The 17,297-nt window shown below is 32.6% G+C and overlaps 1 protein-coding gene across 2 annotated transcripts in view; it reads right to left on the bottom strand.

Moving 5' to 3' along the window:
* Window positions 1-15,772, bottom strand: part of LOC112726852 (uncharacterized) — a 38,054-nt gene extending 22,282 nt beyond the window's left edge. The window contains exons 1-3 of one of the 2 annotated variants that reach the window (XM_025776393.3): window positions 15,467-15,772; window positions 14,318-14,397; window positions 12,774-12,870 (exon numbers count right to left, since the gene is read on the bottom strand). The gene's annotated coding sequence lies outside the window, so the exon portion shown is untranslated. Of the gene's footprint in view, window positions 1-1,781; window positions 4,483-12,773; window positions 12,871-14,317; window positions 14,398-15,466 lie in introns of those variants that run through there. The other variant, XM_025776394.3, reaches the window with a different exon arrangement.
* Window positions 15,773-17,297: the final 1,525 nt, after the last annotated feature.

Below are 17,297 nucleotides of genomic sequence, written 5' to 3'. Positions count from 1 at the left end.
TCGTAGTGTCACTCTCGGATCTCATCACATCATTTATCATCATAAATGTTATCTAAATCATCTCTTAATCATTATCACATTTTCTCTAATTCAATTCACAAAACACATCTATCGGGGTTCGGCTTGTGTCGTTATCTACGGCTTGCGATTCTAAAGGCCTCTGATATGAGATGCTAGCCTAAAGGTTAAGGTTTAGGACTTCATAGACTTGTAAAAAACAACCAATCTTTGCGGACGGAGGATGCCGGCCAGCCAGCATACCCTCGCATATGTTAACACTTGTCGCGCAAGCGGAACATTACCCAGTGTTTCCCTTCATTTCCCAACCTCTCGTTTATGCAGCTCCTTTCCGCGTACACAGGACATCATGCACATAGGACATCGCGTACACGAGATCTTATCGCCCATGTGACGATTCACGTCTGCCACCATAAATCCATAATCATAATTCTTTACCCAACTTTCAAACATCACTACTATCACTAACATCAACCAAAATCAATTATATCATCTTTCACCTATGTCAATCCCACCATATCCTTCTTTTATTCTCTTTAAAAACTAACAAATCAAACTTTCAAAATCCAAACTCGAATTACAACATAACCAGCGAGTCATATTACCTTTACTCCATAGTTCTTCAAAATCATGATCTTGCCCTAATCTTCTCTAAAGTGCACTCGTCTCCAATATCACATACTTAATCCCTTTTAAAATATCATATTTATATCTTCAGCCTCAATCTCAACTTCATGTACTCACACTTCCTATATCAAACCCTCATGCTAATGCAAGTTGATTATGTTTTCGTTATGAAAAATCAATTAATACATAAATTAATAACCTCTCATACTTAACCTCATTATTACCAATCACTTCAAAGCAAGCTTAATTTACTTTTGACCTTATTAGTTGCTACTAGCAAACCTAAATACTTAGCTAGATTCTCAAATTAAATCCTCAATTCCATTAATTAAGCTTAAACCAAATTTAGACTTTCAGATCAAGTCCTATTCACTTCATAGCTCCAATTTAGATTTTACTTTATTATTATTATTACCTCGTTAAATTAACTTCTAACCTTATAACCCACTTACCCTATGACCCAAGAACTTACAAACATCCAACTTATCATTTCCATCATCAATCATCCGCCGCTAGAGATCTTACTCACTAAATCCATCAAAAATAACCTTCAACCAGAATCATTAAGCTTAAAGTAGCTACATAACCTCAACTTATTATGAGGATACTTATTTCGGTCAACAATCTTCTACTCACTTTTTATTAAAAATTCTCAAAAAGATTTTGACAAAAATCTCCCTAAGACTTAGACTTATCCACCTTTTAAAGTTTCATCAAAAACCAATAATTTTTCAATCATTCCTCAACCTCTCGTATCCTAAATGATTTTCGACATGAACATTCTTGGTTTATAATTATGAACTATGTGTAAGTTGTTAAGTTTCCAAACATTAGATTATCAAACAAGGGTCCAAATCCTAATTCACCTACCAAGAGACTTCAGGCGTTGTTAATAATTAATGTTTAGTTACTATTATTCAGTCATTCACAATTCTATTAATCCATTTTAATTCCTCCAACCATTCCAGTTCCATTTCTAAAATTTAACCAAAAGTCATTAAAATTAATCCAATCAACCCTCATTAAGAGTAAGCGTAATCAAACCATAGACAGCCATCAGCTCCAATGTACTTTACTAAACTTTTAAATGTATTCAGTTTTAAAAAGCATCAATTCTAAAGAAAGTCAGCCCCAACCTCAATTTGTCAAAACACGAAAAAATGGAGACGAAGTTGCGCTCACAGCTGGCAGAACGGACAGGACAGCAGAGCAGCAGTGGCTCAAGGCGGTGGCAGAACCATAAACGGCTTCAGCGGAAGACGACGTTGCTGACAGCAGCTCCGTGGGTGGAACAAGGCGTCGCAGAACAGGGGAGAGCAGTATAAACGGCAGGGTGGAAAACGGCAGAGCGGCAGCTCCAGCATCTTCAACGGCGGCCTCGATGGCGGCGCGACAATGGCTAGCCGTCGCCGCTCTCTCCCTCTCCTTCATCTTCTTCCTTCCCCTCTCTCTCTCAGGAGACGACGGCAGTGGATCATTTCACCGCCGTCGCCCTCACCCTCTCCCCATTCTCTTCTGGTCGTTCTTCTTCTCTGCTCGCCCTCCCTCCCTCTCTTCTCATCCTTCACTCTTCGTTCTTCAGCTAGGCGGCGGCTCCTCTCCCTGCCGACGCCGTCTTCTCCTTCTTCCTTGGGCTCTCTCCCTCAGCGAGTTCTTCTCCCCTGTTCTTTCTCATTCTTCTTCTCGGTGCTCTGTACTCTCGTTCTTTTTATTTATCTTTTTCCTTCATTTGCTCCCTTGCCTGGACGTGTGTGTGAGTGGAGGTAGTGCGTGTTTTGAAGGGTAAAGTACGATCTTTGTCCTTTAGGTGTGATTTTTTTTAAGAGTGATAGGAACTTTTGTGATTTGTAGTTATCAAATAATTATTAATAATAATTTTAATAGTGTAAGATTGGTATAAAATGTCATTTAATAATTTATTTTTTTTTGTTGATTATATACTGGTTAAAATTTAATAAAATTATTGATCTCTATACTTTTTTTTATTGATATTTAATTATATTTAATTTTTATCTTTAATATTTTTTATTTATATCAAAATTATTGTTAGATGTTAATTTTATTTAAAATAAATCAAAAATATTAAAGACAAATTTATATAAATTACAAATATTAAAAATAAAATTAAATAAAATTAAACACTAAAAATATTTTTTTTTAAATTACAAACTTAAAAAATAAAAAATATACTTTAGCTATATTTTTAATTTTAGGGCCAAGGTTACAATTACGTGATGAGTAAAATTAGTTTATGAATATGACATTTTATTAGTTAATTCGTCGATGAATTCAAAAAAACAATATTTAAAATAATTAAATATTTTATTTAATGAAAAGTATAATGTGTAAAAATTTATCTATTTACCTAATATGTCACATGTGATGTTGAGTTAAGAAATTAACTAAATTAATTAGTGATGACAAATATTATTTTTGACAAATAAATAATTAGTGTGAATTAATTATAATTACATATTATTAATTATTTATTATGTGTTGCAGGCCATAATTCAATTTAAGCAGCTCAAATTGGAACAAAATAAAACAAGGCTGGGGGCTAGTAAATCAAGCGAAGCCCAAGAAAAACAAAGCCAAAGAAATCAAAACGGACCAAGCAAACCATATCCATATCCAAGCCCGATTGATTTCAGCAAGCAAAACTCTCTCACCTACTCTCACAAAATCAACGTTCACCTTTTGCTCTTGGTCAGAAAACACAGAAGAAAGAGAGAGAGCTTCTCCCATACGCCATTCACCGAAGAAGAAAGAAATAGAGAGATTAAGTTTGAAAGGCAGATGTCAAATCAGTGAGTTCAAACCAAATCAAGCTTAAGAAAAGATTAAAGGTAACCCATTTCCTCATACATGCAACACTCTTTCTTCTCTTCATCTTCAACTCTCGTGTATCTCCATTTTGGGTTATATGGAAAAGAGGATTTCTGTTCCTCTCTGCTGTAAATCTACGGTCTCAAACATGTCTTGGGGACCAAGTTGGTTTTCAAGGGCTTAGATCAAGTTGACCATTGGAAGATTATTGTGGTTGCTGCTTTATGGCTTTCGGTCAAGATGAAGAAGTCAGAAGCAAAGTTTCTACTCTGAGGTTTAATGAGAAAAAGCTAGTCTGTGGGTTGGTGAAACTCAAAACTCAAGGTGTTGACCTTGGAAGAATAACCCAGCAACATGCAAGGAGATAAAAGAAGACTTTTTGGTCATTCAGAAGTAAGGAGAGAAAACCAGAGTTTGAGAGTTGTACTCTGAAAAGGAAGTTTCTCTACTTGGGTAATGCTTTCTTTCAAAGAAGCATTTGGCCAATACTGAAAAACTGTATCTGAGGTTTGTGAATCTGGTTTTGCACATAGCAAAGAGACTGCTGATGAAGTCAATCTCCTTCATGTTTTACAGATTGTAATGTACTTTTCAATGTTTATCTTTCTGTAATTTCTTGTGAGAAAAGGCATTGTGAGAAAGCTCAAGTAAAAGCCATGAGTGGAAAAAGGCTGAGTGATACACTTGAGAGAAAAGTCTAGAGTAATTTTCAGATTTCTTTAGGTATGTCTATGTCTTGTATCTTGTATCTGTGAGGTATCCCTTTCTTAGTTGGGTTAGCACTAAGAGTGAATAGTTAGGTATTAGCATAGCCAATGTCAAATTAGGTTAGAACTTGAGTGTGAAAGGATTGGGTCAATTCTGTGAAATTGGTGTATGTAATACTGTTAACTGTAGTGAAAATTCTTCCATTGTTGTAGAGGAGACTGGATGTAGGTTGCATAGCACAAGGCAACCAAATCAGGATACATGCTGGTGTTAGCTTTTCTCTTCTCTGCTATGTTCTGTTTTCTGATATTCATAAGACAAAAATAAATTCTCATAAATTTTCGCTACTGAGTACAAAGTTTGTTTTAAAAGGGTCATAACAACAACTTAAAAAGAAGGCATAGATTCAATCCCCTTCTCTAAGCCTACCACAACCTTCATGTGACATCTTGAATATTGATATCCAAAATTAAAAAAAAAAAGGGTTATATTCTGATTTGTTAATCACACGTTTTTATTTTTAATATTGGATTAACAATTGTATTTTTTTGAATTGTGACTGTCGTGGTATTTTTTTAAAATATTAGATGATTTAATTTAGGGAGTAGAAATTTGATGATTCGATTTTTAAGAGATACAGAAATTGGACCATCCGATTTTTGGCTCTCTGATTTTTATACTCAGACCTTTCGATTTGTGTTTAAAATTAAAAAATCTGATTTGTATATCCCAACTTTTTTTTATTTTTTAAACACAAATCGAAAGTCCAATTTATATACTTTTCATAATTTTAAAAAATACCAAAAATTATAATATTAAAATATATCACTCATTTTATTTTCATATCTAAAATTTTTAATCTAGTTAATCATTGAGATAAATTACAATCAGAATATTACATATCACAAGTGTACTAAGAACATATAATAATTACAAAAATTGGGATATATGCACTCAGAATATAATTGTATGGGTTTTCTAGCTTCAGTATCTGAGATACGTACGATGGGCTATATATAAGATGTAACCAAGATCAACACTTGAATTTTTTTTTTCAAATTTAGCAAGTTCCGGATAAACTTTTCTCAAAGTTCTTTGAAACAATAAAAGCATATGACAAATCGATAATACATGCACTCAAAGGACATCAATCGACTAAATACAATGTGAGACATAGTTAAGACATTGAATTTTGAGATTAGTTTGTCTTTCTCTTGTTTTAAGTAATTAATTAGTTGACATATTACGATATTTTTATTTACTTAATTTTAATAAACATGTTAAGATATTTTGATTTAATTAGTTAGAAGATATGTTAGAATAATAATATGTTAGATTCACTTAATTTAATTAATTGATATGTTAGAATAATTCGATTTAAATAGTTACAGTAGGTGTTAAAATATTAACATATTAAATTATTTTGATTTAATTAATTGGTTTACATATTAGGATTGTTAAATTTAGAGCTCCATTATTGGAAAGCTTCAAAAAAAAAAATTTTAGTTTTTGACTTATAAAAAGTTACATTAATATTGTTTGGTACAATTTTTTAAATATATATTTAATTTTTCGAAAAGTTATTTAAAAGCTTTTTAAGAAGTAAAAAAATTTGACTTCTCTCCTTCTCAAAACTTATTTTATCACTCTTATTTATTAAAATAATTTTAAAATAAATACTTCTATGATAAAAATTCAAACACAAAATAACTTATTTATAAGTTATTTCTAATATAAGTTTTTATGTTTTAAACTCCTTTTACAGAAAAATTTAATTAAATTGTTTATTTAAACTGGCCATTAATTAGTTAGAAGATCAGTAGTGAGGATATATTAGGATATTATTAATTAATGTTGTTATTTGATTATATCCCTAAATTAGAGTATTTTTTTATTAAAATTATTTTAGATGTGTTAGAATAATAACATATTAGATTAACTTGATTTAATTAATTAGTTGATATGTTAGGATAATTCGATTTAAGTAGTTATAAGACCTAATTAAAATATATTAGGATATTATCAATTAATGTTATTAATGAATATATCCATAAGTTAGAGTACTTTTTATTTAAATACTTAATTATAATATTTAATTACACTAAATACCAGAAGTCCTGAATTAGATAAGATTAATTATTATAATTTAGTTATTATAAAATATATAATACGCTATTACAAAAATTTCAATCAATTGTATTTTTACGTATGTCTAGGTTGTTTTTGTTACGTCGTGTGATGTTGTTTATTTCATTGTCTAATGTCCTACCATCTTATATTAAGGAGGTTGGATTTAGACAGTAATTAAATTAAGAAATTTTATGTCTGACAATGCCTTGCTCTCTATATTTTTTGAGCGATAGAGACCCAAGTCAAAAAATATTAATACTAAAGACAAAAAATGCATATCAACTTGATTCAAAAAGAGATGCAATACAAACACAATGACAATAACAATTCATAGGCATGTTAAAAACAAAATAGGAGATACAAATAATAACCAAATTTCATTGGTCCGAGAGTTGGAACATCCTCGCCTGATATGACCTTCTTGTCAGCATAGACCACATCTCTTCTCCAAATGCTCCACATAGTCCATTTTATTTCACAGTCATATCGAAATTGATCTTCCCTTTGCCTTCCGCCACATGGACAGATTGGACTTAAGCCTTGCACCGTACCATGGGTCCCATATCTTTTCGTCTGATATCAGTAAAAATTCTATCTTATAAACCTTGAAAATTGAAGACATCTGGTACATGAAATTCAAGAAGGTGCCCCACTCAATGCTCTTTACAGAACATGCCGCAAGTGCATAACGACATGAATAATGCAAAGGTTGGAATAGCCCACATACAATCGCACGTACGCAAATTGTGCCAAACGTGATAAAAAGTCTGGATCCATCCTTTTAGAGGCTCCACCTCCTCCACACTGAACACCAATGCTCGATAATCACAGTAGGTGACTTTCATCTTCAGTAGGGTCTCTCTATTCTTCTTTATAGCTGCAAACAGATGTTATGAAAATATCTAACCACCTTGCAGTTGAGCATGTGCTTCGTTCGTGACCTTTGCACACAAATAGTTGTTGCAACCTCTCATAAGTTACCCTCACAATAGCCGCCATGGGAAGATTCCTCATTCCCTTTAAAACAACATCGATACATTCTGGAGATTCGTCGTCATGTGACTATTCCTACAACCTTCATCACCATGCTGGAGCCATAATTCCTTTCTAAACTTCGGTATCCATTCCAACATATCCTTTGATAACCCCCTCAGGCGTCCATGTACCGCTCACATCCCTTTTTGCTTGGACTATACGCTACATTGATAAGATACAGCTTGCTCTGTGCTGATTTAAACTAGGTCATGAAGTTAGATGCATGTGATGTATATGCAATAAGTATAGCGAGCTGTTGGAGGATGTCAACCACTATTGGGTGCAATGCATATGGCTTGAGATCTATCAGATATGAAAAGAATGCCATGTTGTGGAGTAATGTGCTACCTCAAATTTATGAGAAAAAAAGATCATGACTCGGTAGACTCAAACTCTACTCGTGCAAAAGCTATAGGCAGAATATTGTTATTATCATCTTGGGTCATAGCAATTAGTAGCACACCCTTATATTTGCCATACAAATGTGTCCTATCAACCGATACAAACGGCTTGCAGCACTTAAATGCTTCGATATACGGAGGGAAGGCCCAAAACACCTTATCAAGCTGGCTACAATATCTTGTTGGGAATAATACACCATTTCCCATTGAGAAAATACCTTTCACAGAGAAATAAAATAGACACAATCACAACACAAGAATTTAACGTGGAAAACCCCAATTACTGGAGAAAAAAAAACCACGGCCGTTGTCAAATGACAACCAAAGAATATCACTATGTGAAAATTGTTACAACACATAGACTTCTTTCTCTCTAACACCGGCACCCAGTACACCCACACTCTCAAAGCAAATATTTAACTACACCTCACAACACTTTCTAATCAAAGAGTATAGAGGAAAAGAAAAGTCAGATACAAGCTTTAAGTGTTTCCGACTGGTGCAAACAATATGGAGAACTTAGCCTCATATTTATAGCCTAGGCCACCCACTCCATTTGCTATCCTAGGCAATGTGGGACTAATTCAACCAAATCCTAACAATCTCCACCTTGATTGAAATAGTCATACATCTTCAGCTTCCATAGTCAACATCGACAATTCTTTGCTGCCATTATCTATACCGACAATCATAGTTCAGAGAACTATCATACTCCACCATGAAAGTATACTCACTTGGAATCAGACCACTCCAAGTATTTTGCCTTGGTACATATCGAAACCTTGCTGAAAATTCATGGTGCAACTTCCAAATTGGCTTTTTCTGGAAGTTCTTCAGCCATCGACATAACTCCGCCACACACCTTGCATCTCAACACCAACCAATGCCCGTGTGCAATTGTGGACCCGATTGCCACAACTTATCCTTATACATGGCAGTGCGACAATACCATGAGAATACTTCTTCTTCAATGCCTTGTGCAAACCTGATTGTATCAACACATCCTTGACTTGTATTTGCCACAAGCCAAAATTGATTCTTCCATCAAATTTCTCTATTTCAAGTTTCACAGCACTTGAATATCCTGACATTGTTGCAACCATATACTGGAATAGTATAACTCAACTGTAGACCGTGCACTAGGAAGGGTCCCCAAGAAAGAGAGGTGGGTCACAATGGACACACTTAAATACCAAGTCTTTCCTTAGCCAGAACCTTTCCAAACTGCACTCTCACAGTATCACACTGCCTTCCAGCAACAACAACAGCAACTAAAGATCAACCTCAAGCCACATGACAAAATTCTTTTCTGATGTGGAAGGTCAGACTAGGCTGCAACTACAGAGCATACTAAGAATAAATCCCACCGAACCGAAGCTCTGATACCACATGTTGGGAATAATACACCATTCCCCCTTGAGAAAATACCTTTCACAGAGAAATAAAATAGACACAATCACAACACAAGAATTTAACGTGAAAAACCCCAATTACTGGAGAAAAAAACCACGGCCGTTGTCAAATGACAACCAAAGAATATCACTATGTGAAAATTGTTACAACACATAGACTTCTTTCTCTCTAACACCGGCACCCCAGTACACCCACACTCTCAAAGCAAATATTTAACTACACCTCACAACACTTTCTAATCAAAGAGTATAGAGGAAAAGAAAAGTCAGATACAAGCTTTAAGTGTTTTCGACTGGTGCAAACAATATGGAGAACTTAGCCTCATATTTATAGCCTAGGCCACCCACTCCATTTGCTATCCTAGGCAATGTGGGACTAATTCAACCAAATCCTAACACATCTTTCAATCATGTTCCCATTGTAATAAGGAATAGCAACGCAATCGTGTAGGGCACGAGGGAGGCATTGTTGCAAAGTTTGTAATAGGATAAAAATCTTGTTATACGACTCTCAGATAATAGAGCTGTTCATCGCCGACTCGTCGATGTTCTGCTTCTGCTTTCCTGTCGCCATTTCATTCGCCTGAGCCATGTTCCCTTATTTTAGTTGCTATGTTCCTCTGTTTTTAGATCTGCTCCTCTATTTTGGATATGTTCCTGTGTTCTTCAAATTTTTTATTTCGAATAGAATGTTTTTAAGATATTTTGGAATGTTAGTTTGTCCCTATTTTAGTTGCTCTGTTCTTCTATTTTAGATATGTTCTTGAGTTGTTCTTCAATTTTGTTTTATTTCTAATAGAATTTTTTAGTATATTTTCGATTTTTTTATCAGTACGATCCGATCCGTAAAATTTAGTACGGATCTTATCAAAATTTTGATCATATCTAATCTGATTGAATTCGTGTGCAACCCTAAAATTTTCATTAATATTTAACACGAAAAGCTCTAAAATCGACTAAAAATCACATGTCGAAATTCCGAAAGAAATTCTACTATATTTAGAATAATTATACAGTATAATATTTAGCCGTCGTAGTTTGAAAAACAATAAAGAGTCATCATTTGTTTTTTTTTAACTTTTTTTTTCATGCATTAGTTTTTTTTTTTTGTTTATTTTATATTCTTTAATTATTGAAAAATAAATTTATAATTTTAGATATAATAATTATGTAATTATAGGTATTACATATATAAAATTATAAAATTATGGATGTTAAGTAAAATAAAGTAATTTTGTGTTATTGTATCCCCAACATTACTTATTACACAATATGCTTTCCATATTTTTAGAGGCTTAAGATTTACAAATAGTGATGTTCTGCCAATGAGTAATGTTCTCCCAATGAGTATCCATTTCTATCATAAAAAATAATAGAGATGTTATCCCCAAAAATATTTTCGACATATAAACCTGTATTTTATAATTTTTGGACATTATCCATTCAGAGATAAAAATGCACATCAATTTTATATAAAATTTTATATCTTTCTCATGGTTTTCTTTCTTGTCTTTCCCTCTTGCTAAAAAAATGGAAGAAATCCATAGCCTAATTATAGGCGAACTTCAGGGTTATTAACTTATTATTAAGGTGACGTTGCACAATAATATTTATTATGCATCATTAGAAATTTTTTTTCTTCTTTACGTATTTTTCAACACAGATAACTCGGTTATTACTATACACAAACGCATTTCTCACCTATCCTTTCTAAAACTTTAATTATTTACACAATAATTAAGTTATCAGTGCAATTAGATATTCTTTAAAAATGAATTTTTATTCAATTTTTAGAAGAGAAAAAAAATAAAAAATAAGTAACTTTTTTAATTTTTTAAACCATCAATATCGTAAAAGTAGATATTTAAGTAAATAACTTTCTTAAAAGGTTGACCAAATTTTAAAACACAAATAGCATTTTTTTTCTAAGTTACTGTGCACAAGGTCTCAAATTTCTTTTTCTTTGTTCAGTTTTTCAAACTGCACCGTTATTGTGAATTGAATGCCGAGTCATTGTGAATTCTTTTATACTTATTTACCTTCGGTCTTTCGCTAGTTTTGTGGTTGTGTTCTATTGCCTTTAGATTATGCACATCAAGTGATGCTGCTAATTGAGATAAATAATTCAAGTTTTCTGTGACCTACTTCGAGTCGATCGATGTTCGTTGGCTTGCAAATTTAGAATATGTCATCCGCTGAGTTTGTTAATTTGGATTTGGAATTTGGATCGGTGTTTAACTTTATCAATTTTTCTTAGAGTATATACCCACTTTGGTCCTCAAAGAATTTTAAACTGGACACTTTAGTCCCTAACTAAAATTAATTACTCGATTGATCCCTAACAATTAATTCCGTCAGTCACTTAGGTCCTTTACTCCGTTAACTCTAACGAAGGACAAAATGGTCCCTGACAACTCTAACAAGGGACAAAATGATCTCTCATCTCTTTTTTTGAAAACGACACTATTCTTCCCCAATTTTTATCATATCTCGCATAACCTTAATATTCATACTCTCCTTCTTCACCTTCACATTCTTCTTTTTCATCTTTTCCTTCCTCCTCTTTAGCTCCAAGATTAAGCTATCGTGTAATTGTCACACGTATCGCACCTACCTCAACATGTCATGGACCACACACTTTCTAAATTTTTGTTACTGGTACATCCACCTCCTCTGCACTTCACCCACTAAAAGCATCCACTTTCACGTCTTCGATAACATCACCTCCAACCCGGACACGTCCACGACATCCTCAAGACCAAGTTCCACAACTATTCCAAGGGCACGCCTTTCTCCACTCTCCAGCAAGCAATATAGATTGTTGGACATTAGGACACCATGAGAAGATTCTCCTTCGACATCATATGTAAATTCTCATTTGAAATAGACACCGAGTGCTTCATTCCTTCTTTTCCAGAGTCCAAGTTGGCAGACAGCTTCAACCTCGCTTCCAAGCTATCAGTACAACGAGCAATGTCGCCGTTGCCGCTCATATGAAAACTGAAGCGATTATTGAACATTGGTTTGGAGAAGAAGCTAAAGGAAGCGATCGGAGTGGTGGACAATGTGGTCATGGAGATGATAGGGAAGAGGAAGAGGGAGATGGCAACGACGACGACGGGTCTTAACAAATCAGACTTGCTGTCTAGATTCATGGGATCCATCGAAGACGATAACTAGTTGAGAGATATAGGCATTAGTTTCCTGAGTATGAATTGGTTGAGAACAAGTTGAGAATTTTTTTTCTTGTGAACATTAAATTTATAGAGTGTGCATTGTGTAGTTTGAAGTTACAGTGTTAAACTGCTAGTGTTGTGCGAGATATGATGGAAATTGGGAGAGAACAGTGTCGTTTTCAAATAAAGGAGATCAGGGACCATTTTGTCCCCTGTTAGAGTTGTCAAGGACTAGTTTGTCCTCCGTTAGAGTTAACGGAGTAAAGGACCCAAGTGACTGACGGAATTAATTGTTAGGGACCAATCGAGTAATTAATTTTAGTTGGGGACTAAATTGTCCAGTATGAAATTCTTTGAGGACCAAAATGGATATATACTCTTTTTCTTAATTACAAAAAGAAAAAGTAAAAAATAGAATAGAAAAAGAAAAAAAAAATTACCATCTGTAATAAAGCAGAACCACAATCACAAACCGCTGTATTCACAAAACCGAGTTGAATTGAATTACGGCAGGTTGACTTAAACTTCGTAAGCCATCTGTGAAATATAAAACAAAAGTCAAGATAATTTGATACTATATATACAAGATAAAGGATCTGATATATATATATATATATATATATATATATATATATATATATATATATATATATGAACAATGTCGTGCACCCTCTCTCCATTGTTTTATGACTTGTTTGTATCATAAGCACTCATGAGTAAGGTAGAGAAAATCGAGATTTTACGTGAAATCGAAAAAGTAAATAAAAAATGTAAAACGTAAAATTTTAATAAGATTTAAATCATAAAATCGTCAGATTTAGTACAAATTTTATAAAATCGTAATATCGAAAGATTCTAGCTACTATGCTGATGACTCATGTTTAGATGCCATGCGATGCAATACATATACACTCTCATACATAGTTACGTACTCTAGCGAATTAACTTACCTTTGAGTTTATTTGAAAAAAAAAAAAAGAAAAAGAAAAAAAAAAGTGGGCTCCAATTTGTGGAGAAGTAGCTTCAACTCTTCAAGTCATTAGGTGGCTAAAGGTACAAAAAATAAAGTTGTCTGCCATGATTGAAAGAAATTTATGAATTTTGTGGGTGACAAAAGTTTGAAGGCGGGTCCCATGTTACTTTTTTACTATTTTTTATTAGTATACATTTGAGAAATAATTTTAGTTGATTACAAAAAAAAAGAGTAAAATTCTAATATTTAGATTAAGTCTTATTTTTGTTTTTAATATTAAAAATATTTTACTTTTTACCTCAAAAATTTTATTTCGTTTTATTTTAATTTTTTTTAAAAAAATTTAATAAAATTTTTTACAAATATAATTAAAAAATAAAATATGTTATTTTTAAAACTTAAAAATTTTACACTAAGTAGATATTTTTTATAATCTTTTTGTCAATAACAAAAAATATTTTTTAAAAATAAAAAAATATTTTTTAATCCAATTTTTAACATACAAGTTTTAAATTTTTATTTACATGTTCTCACCAGAATAACCGATTAGTCTAAGAAGTAAGAACACACAAACTGGGATTGTCATTTTCTTTAGTTACAGATCAGCATGTGCGCTTACTGAATAAATTCTTATCTATACCAAGTATATATAGCAAATAAACTTGTTATTTGTTAATATTCCCCCTCTCATTTATCCTTCCAGCCAAATACTAAAAGAAGAAAAAATGACAAATAGGTCTTTGACTTTTTACTCTGCAGACATTTACTTTTCTGAATATTGAAAAATATTTTTAAGTCTCTGACCTTCACAAAACTTGGACGGATCAGTCCCTAACGGAGGCATTTAGACAGATCAGTTCCTGACGGAAATATTTGGACGGAAGGACTGATCCGTCTAAGTTTTGTGAAGGTCAGGGACTTAAAAATATTTTTCAATGGTCAAGGACGAAAATGTCCGCGGGACAAAAGGTCAGGAACCTATTTGTCATTTTCTCCTAAAAAAATTATTACCTTCTTTCCAATTTTATTCATCTCTCTCCTTCCTTTCAATTTCGTTTCAAACAACGAAAAGATAAAGAGTTGCCTGGAACCTGAGGATAAGCAAGGCAAATTAAATGAGCAACTCAAACCATTAGATATGAAATTATGCTCATGAGTCATGAATAATCCTATAATTATATACATATAATACTAGCACATTCTTGTCCATAATAACAAAATCAGAGAGGTAATAATACAATTTCAGGATTATTCAAGAATTCTTCTCAATTCTACAAAGGTGAAATTAAAGAACGTAATAAAAGTTTTAAAGTAGCTACAATTTCTTTTAAGGAATATTAAGAACTAATATTTTTCTTTTTATATTTATTTTACATTTGAATCAGTACTAATTAACTCTTCTTTTTTTTTTTCACTAAAAATATTTGTCATTAGCCTTTTCATTTTTTTTTTTCTATCATTAGATTTGCTTGTGTATACACAGTGTAAGAGAGTATTTTTTGAGTGACAATAAAAGAACAACACGAATATATAGCTAGGTTTCTCTCCTCTTTAATTTTACTCTATTCATCAATCCTTCTTATGATCTTATGTCACTCTTTTAGTAGTAGTGTTTCTTTTCTACAAGCATGTCTCCCTCTTTTCTCTTTAATCTTTATACATTTTTAGAGGTTAGAATTTCAACCACAAGAAGAAAAAGAGAAGGATTTGAAAAGTATAGTACAGTCTATTTTTCAATATTTTGTTCTTTAAATCCTTCTGTTTTCGCTTTTTAAACATCAACTCACTAATTAAAGCGTAAATCTATATAATATCTACTCCGACACTCTCTTACAAAAGTACTATATGCTATTTGTACAATAAAATTAATTATTAAAATTAATTACTAATATATTTATATATAAATACACGTGTTATTTAATTTATTTTTAATATATATTTATATTTCAATATGTATTTCATTGTTATGACTAATTTTAATGACCGATTTTGTTGATTGTTCTTATTATGCATGGCCTTCTCAAAAGCAAGGGTGACAGAGTGACAGAACAAGATGGATGAACTACAATAACTTAAGTAAACATTTTTGGGAGATGAATTAGTATAGAAAAGTCAAGATTATGGTATTGACAAGATCACAAGATATATAGAGAAACATACCTCCATAAGCAGCTAGAAGCTCCTACTAATGATAAAGTGGCTAGAGAGAATCATCCCAAATTCCAATTAAGTTCCAACAATGACTTCAACGCAGTGAGAATAACAACCTAAGGTTTATAGCAAAACTAGTGCAGAAAACGTGAGGAATCATAAGAATTATTGTATCTGCTCAATTATTGATTAGTAATTATGTTGATGGTCTGTGTCCTGTGAGGAGTGGGGACTGATTGGTTGTTGTCACGTACACAATGACTTGATGATGGTGGTGATGATGATGATAGTGAGATAATTTGTCATCATGTAATTATATTAGTGTTACTAGTTAAGTCCTATTTTATTAATTACAAATTCAATTTAAATTAAAATACAAAAATTTATTATTTTGTGTATTTAATTTTGTTTTTTGCAATCAAAGATTGCAAAACTCATATTTCAATGATTTTTGGTGATTGTGTCTAGTGTATGGCCCGAAAACCCATTTCGACTCCGAATATTTTAGGGGTTAATTTGGTATGATTTTATCAGGTCTAGGGTCGAGTAAATGTCTCAAAAATAGACTTAATCATTATTTTGAGTCGGTCCGGGTCATAGTTCGGGTCACTTGAATTTGGCCGGTGGCCCGGTCATCATACACAATTAATATTTTGTGTTATTAGTGATGGATGATGGCTATTCTTATGTGGAATTTAAGTATTGTAAACCTTAATATTTTGTGTTATTAGTTATTATAAGACTATAAGTTAATGTTTTATGTTTAAAATGTATAAGATTTTAGACTAATGCATAACATTGTGTTATTTGTATTGATTTAAATATTTGGTATTATTAGACAATATTAATATTGATTATGGTTATGCTTTAATTTTTAGAAAATAGTTGGTTCTTGTTATATTTTTCTAAACGAATTTTACCATGTCAAATAATGGTTGGAGCCTTGAAAATTTGAATATTTTCATATGCTAGCTTTTTTTTTTCCAAAGATAATAGGTTATATTTCATTAATTAATAAAAAATAAAATACAAAGATGTCTAAAAGCACGACAGCATAATAAAAGGTGGGGATTTTCCAATAACACTATACTGAAGGTATTCATCCAACAGTGCGTGGTCGAAAAATGAAGAAAAATCTTAAAGAAGAAAGAATGATAAATCAAATTGAATGCAACTAAGAGTTTGCCTCATGGAGATGACGACTTAAACTGGGAGTTCTTTGGATTTCACGGAGCAACTTGACAGAGCTTGCTAGAATGTCAGACGGCATTGAAGTAGAACCTTCAAAAATCAACTGGTTGCGAGCTTTCCAGCAGTTCCAGCAAATGATGGCAAGCAATTGAGGATTATGGTCAGCATTCTTCAACGGGTTAAGCATCTCTGTTGATGCAGTCCACCATGTCCAAAAGTCGTTAGGACTCTGAGGGGGAAGACAGTCACGAAGATAACTCTGAGATCATGCATCTTTAATTCTAGAGCAATCGATCAAACAATGAGTGACTGTTTCTGTTGCTTCATGACAGTAGGGGCATATTGGTGATATAGATGGGATGCGGTGATGAATCTGAGCAACCATTGGAAGCCGGTCATGGAGAGCTTTCCAGATAAATAGCTTAATTTTATGAGGTAAGTTCAACTTCCATATATCAATCCACGGTTTTTTCTGCTGCATATAATTAGGGCAAAGCTCCAGAGGCAGATGGTAAAATAATAGCCAATTCTGTAACCTGAAGTTGTATCATATTACTTGAATTTGTTCAAATCCTATTGCAATTTGTCCCTACTCTGCTGAATTTTAACTGACAAAATCCTGTTTGCAACTTCTTGGGAAAATAATTCT

Source organism: Arachis hypogaea, chromosome 12, assembly GCF_003086295.3.
Source record: "Arachis hypogaea cultivar Tifrunner chromosome 12, arahy.Tifrunner.gnm2.J5K5, whole genome shotgun sequence".
Lineage (NCBI taxonomy): Eukaryota > Viridiplantae > Streptophyta > Magnoliopsida > Fabales > Fabaceae > Arachis > Arachis hypogaea.
The sequence above is the reverse complement of the archived record's forward strand: the minus strand, read 5'-3'. Positions and strand labels throughout refer to the sequence as shown.